The sequence below is a fragment of the Felis catus genome, chromosome B3 (genome assembly GCF_018350175.1).
Source record: "Felis catus isolate Fca126 chromosome B3, F.catus_Fca126_mat1.0, whole genome shotgun sequence".
NCBI lineage: Eukaryota > Metazoa > Chordata > Mammalia > Carnivora > Felidae > Felis > Felis catus.
Genome location: NC_058373.1, coordinates 126,244,224 through 126,250,208, shown reverse-complemented (window position 1 = coordinate 126,250,208; position 5,985 = coordinate 126,244,224).

Below are 5,985 nucleotides of genomic sequence, written 5' to 3'. Positions count from 1 at the left end.
CTTCTGCACGACATATCATAGTGAAACTGGCAAAATACAAGGATAAAGAGAAATTTCTGAAAGCAGCAAGGGATAAACGTGCCCTCACATATAAAGGGAGACCTATAAGACTCGTGACTGATCTCTCTTTTGAAACTTGGCAGGCCAGAAAGGATTGGCACGAGATCGTCAATGTGATGAACAGAAAAAATATGCAGCCAAGAATCCTTTATCCAGCAAGTCTGTCATTTAGAATAGAAGGAGAGATAAAGGTCTTCCCAAACAAACAAAAACTGAAGGAATTCGTCACCACTAAACCAGCCCTACAGGAGATCCTAAGGGGAATCCTGTGAGACAAAGTACCAGAGACATCGCTACAAGCATAAAACATACAGACATCACAATGACTCTAAACCCGTATCTTTCTATAATAACACTGAATGTAAATGGATTAAATGCGCCAACCAAAAGACATAGGGTATCAGAATGGATAAAAAAACAAGACCAATCTATTTGCTGTCTACAAGAGACTCATTTTAGACCTGAGGACACCTTCAGATTAAGAGTCAGGGGATGGAGAACTATTTATCATGCCACTGGAAGCCAAAAGAAAGCTGGAGTAGCCATACTTATATCAGACAAACTAGACTTTAAATTAAAGGCTGTAACAAGAGATGAAGAAGGACATTATATAATAGTTACAGGGTCTATCCATCAGGAAGAGCTAACAGTTATAAATGTCTATGCGCCGAATACGGGAGCCCCCAAATATATAAAACAATTACTCATAAACATAAGCAACCTTATTGATAAGAATGTGGTAATTGCAGGGGACTTTAACACTCCACTTACAGAAATGGATAGATCATCTAGACACACGGTCAATAAAGAAACAAAGGCCCTGAATGATACATTGGATCAGATGGACTTGACAGATATATTTAGAACTCTGCATCCCAAAGCAACAGAATATACTTTCTTCTCGAGTGCACATGGAACATTCTCCAAGATAGATCATATACTGGGTCACGAAACAGCCTTTCATAGGTATATAAGAATTGAAATTATACCATGCATACTTTCAGACCACAATGCTATGAAGCTTGAAATCAACCACAGGAAAAAGTCTGGAAAACCTCCAAAGGCATGGAGGTTAAAGAACACCCTACTAACGAATGAGTGGGTCAACCAGGCAATTAGAGAAGAAATTAAAAAATATATGGAAACAAACGAAAATGAAAATACAACAATCCAAATGCTTTGGGATGCAACGAAGGCAGTCCTGAGAGGAAAATACATTGCAATCCAGGCCTATCTCAAGAAACAAGAAAAATCCCAAGTACAAAATCTAACAGCACACCTAAAGGAAATAGAAGCAGAACAGCAAAGGCAGCCTAAACCCAGCAGAAGAAGAGAAATAATAAAGATCAGAGCAGAAGTAAACAATATAGAATCTAAAAAAACTGTACAGCAGATCAACGAAACCAAGAATTGGCTATGGAAAAAATAAACAAAATTGACAAACCTCTAGCCAGGCTTCTCAAAAAGAAAAGGGAGATGACCCAAATAGATAAAATCATGCATGAAAATGGAATTATTACAACCAATCCCTCAGAGATACAAACAATTATCAGGGAATACTATGAAAAATTATATGCCAACAAATTGGACAACCTGGAAGAAATGGACAAATTCCTAAACACCCACACTCTTCCAAAACTCAATCAGGAGGGAATAGAAAGCTTGAACACACCCATAACCAGCAAAGAAATTGAATCAGCTGTCAAAAATCTCCCAACAAATAAGAGTCCAGGACCAGATGACTTCCCAGGGGAGTTCTACCAGACATTTAAAGCAGAAATAATACCTATCCTTCTCAAGCTATTCCAAGAAATAGAAAGGGAAGGAAAACTTCCAGACTCATTCTATGAAGCCAGTATTACTTTGATTCCTAAACCAGACAGAGACCCAGTAAAAAAAGAGAACTACAGGGGCGCCTGGGTGGTGCAGTCGGTTAAGCGTCCGACTTCAGCCAGGTCACCGATCTCGCGGTCCGTTAGTTCGAGCCCCGCGTTGGACTCTGGGCTGATGGCTCGGAGCTTGGAGCCTGTTTCCGATTCTGTGTCTCCCTCTCTCTCTGCCCCTCCCCCGTTCATGCTCTGTCTCTCTCTGTCCCAAAAATAAATAAAAACATGGGAAAAAAATTAAAAAAAAAAAGAGAACTACAGGCCAATATCCCTGATGAATATGGATGCAAAAATTCTCAATAAGATACGAGCAAAGCGAATTCAACAGCATATACAAAGAATTATTCACCATGATCGAGTGGGATTCATTCCTGGGATGCAGGGCTGGTTCAACATTCGCAAATCAATCAACATGATACATCACATTAATAAAAGAAAGATAAGAACCATATGATCCTGTCAATCGATGCAGAAAAGGCCTTTGACAAAATTCAGCACCCTTTCTTAATAAAAACCCTTGAGAAAGTCGGGATACAAGGAACATACTTAAACATCATAAAAGCCATTTATGAAAAGCCCACAGCTAACATCATCCTCAATGGGGAAAAACTGAGAGCTTTTTCCCTGAGATCAGGAACACGACAGAGATGCCCACTCTCACTGCTGTTGTTTAATATAGTGTTGGAAGTTCTAGCATCAGCAATCAGACAACAAAAGGAAATCAAAGGCATCAAAAGCGGCAAAGATGAAGTCAAGCTTTCACTTTTTGCAGATGACATCCTATACGTGGAAAATCCGATAGACTCCACCAAAAGTCTGCTAGAATTGATACATGAATTCAGCAAAGTTGCAGGATACAAAATCAATGTACAGAAATCAGTTGCATTGCTATACACTAACAATGAAGCAACAGAAAGACAAATAAAGAAACTGATCCCATTCACAATTTTACCAAGAAGCATAAAATACCTAGGAATAAATCTAACCAAAGATGTAAAAGATCTGTATGCTGAAAACTATAGAAAGCTTATGAAGGTAATTGAAGAAGATATAAAGAAATGGAGAGACATTCCCTGCTCATGGATTGGAAGAATAAATATTGTCAAAATGTCAATACTACCCAAAGCTATCTACACATTCAATGCATTCCCAATCAAAATTGCACCAGCATTCTTCTTGAAACTAGAACAAGCAATCCTAAAATTCATATGGAACCACAAAAGGCCCCGAATAGCCAAAGGAATTTTGAAGAAGAAGACCAAAGCAGGAGGCATCACAATCCCAGACTTTAGCCTCTACTACAAAGCTGTCATCATCAAGACAGCATGGTATTGGCACAAAAACAGACACATAGACCAATGGAATAGAATAGAAACCCCAGAACCAGACCCACAAATGTATGGCCAACTCATCTTTGACAAAGCAAGAAAGAACATCCAATGGAAAAAAGTCTCTTTAACAAATGGTGCTGGGAGAACTGGACAGCAACATGCAGACGGTTGAAACTAGACTACTTTCTCACACCATTCACAAAAATAAACTCAAAATGGATAAAGGACCTGAATGTGAGACAGGAAACCATCAAAACCCTAGAGGAGAAAGCAGGAAAAGACCTCTCTGACCTCAGCCGTAGCAATCTCTTACTCGACACATCCCCAAAGGCAAGGGAATTAAAAGCAAAAATGAATTACTGGGACCTTATGAAGATAAAAAGCTTCTGCACAGCAAAGGAAACAACCAACAAAACTAAAAGGCAACCAACGAAATGGGAAAAGATATTCGCAAATGACATATCGGACAAAGGGCTAGTATCCAAAATCTATAAAGAGCTCACCAAACTCCACACCCGAAAAACAAATAACCCAGTGAAGAAATGGGCAGAAAACATGAATAGACACTTCTCTAAAGAAGACATCCGGATGGCCAACAGGCACATGAAAAGATGCTCAGCGTCACTCCTTATCAGGGAAATACAAATCAAAACCACACTCAGGTATCATCTCACGCCAGTCAGAGTGGCCAAAATGAACAAATCAGGAGACTCTAGATGCTGGAGAGGATGTGGAGAAACGGGAACCCTCTTGCACTGTTGGTGGGAATGCAAATTGGTGCAGCCGCTCTGGAAAACAATGTGGAGGTTCCTCAGAAAATTAAAAATAGACCTACCCTATGACCCAGCAATAGCACTGCTAGGAATTTACCCAAGGGATACAGGAGTACTGATGCATAGGGGCACTTGTACCCCAATGTTTATAGCAGCACTCTCAACAATAGCCAAATGATGGAAAGAGCCTAAATGTCCAACAACTGATGAATGGATAAAGAAATTGTGGTTTATATACACAATGGAGTACTACAGGGCAATGAGAAAGAACGAAATATGGCCCTTTGTAGCAACGTGGATGGAACTGGAGAGTGTGATGCTAAGTGAAATAAGCCATACAGAGAAAGACAGATACCATATGGTTTCACTCTTATGTGGATCCTGAGAAACTTAACAGAAACCCATGGGGGAGGGGAAGGAAAAAAAAGTAGGTTAGAGTGGGAGAGAGCCAAAGCATAAGAGACTCTTAAAAACTGAGAACAAACTGAGGGTTGATGGGGGGGTGGGAGGGAGGGGAGGGTGGGTGATGGGTATTGAGGAGGGCACCTTTTGGAATGAGCACTGGGTGTTGTATGGAAACCAATTTGACAATAAATTTCATATATTGAAAAAAAATAAAATAAAATACAAAAAAAAGTGGGGAAAAAAGACTGAAAATCAGGTGTTCTGTTGGAATAAGGAGAAAGTGGAATGTTAAGACAACTTGAACGCCTTTTTTGTTTTAAATAAACAATATTTCTACTTCCAAAAAAAAAAAAGAAATAAGATCATATGGTATTTGTCTTTCTCTGTCTGACTTAATTCACTTAGTGTAACAGTCTCAAGTTCCATCCTTGTTGCAAAAAAATCACAATAATTCATCTTTTTTATGGCTATATATCATATATGTATGTATGATGATACATATATGTATGATATATGTATGATATGACATATATGACATACATACATTATTCATACAAATGACATGTATATTATATGTATGATATACATATATATATCTCATATTTATCCATTCATCCATCAATGGACACTTAGTGTGTTTCCATACCTTGGCTGCCATGAACATAGGGTACACATGTCTTTTAAAATTAGTGTTTTTGTTTTCTTTGGATAAACACCCAAAAGTGAATTGCTGGATCATATAGTAGTTCTAGTTTTAATTCTGAGGAATCTTCATTCTGATTTCCTCAGTGACTGAACCAATTTATATCCTCACCAACAGTGCACAAATTTTCCTATTCTCCACTTCCTCATGAATACTTCTTATTTCTTGTCTTTTTGATAATAGCTATTGTGACAGGACTAAGGTGAAATCTCTTTGTGGTTTTGATTTGCATTTCTTTGATTAATGATGTTGAGCTTCTTTTCATGTACCTGTTGACCATCTGTATGTCTTCTTTGGAAAAATGTCTATTCATATCTTCTGCCCATTTTTTTGTTAATGTTTATTTTTGAGAGAGACAGACAGAGCACGAGTGGGGGAGGGGAAGATAGAGAGGGAGACACAGAATCAGAAGCAGGCTCCAGGCTCCGAGCTGTCAGCACAGAGCTTGATGTAGGGCTCGAACTCACAAACCTCGAGATCATGACCTGAGCTGAAGTCGGACACCCAACCAAAATTAAGCCACCTAGGCGCCCCTGTCCGCTTTTTAACGGAATTGTTTATATTTTGCTATTGAGTTGTATAAGTTATTTATTTTGGATATTATCCCTTTTCAGATATATGATCTGCAAATATTTGCTCTCATTCAGTAGGTTGCCTTTTCATTTTGTTAATAGTTTTCTTTCCTGTACAGAAGTTTTTCTACTTTGATGTAGTCCCTATAACACAGTTATTATTACCTATAATCACCATGCTGAACATTAGATTCCCAGAACTTGTTAATCTTATAACGTTAAGTTTTTACCCTTTGACCAATATTGTTGATTTAT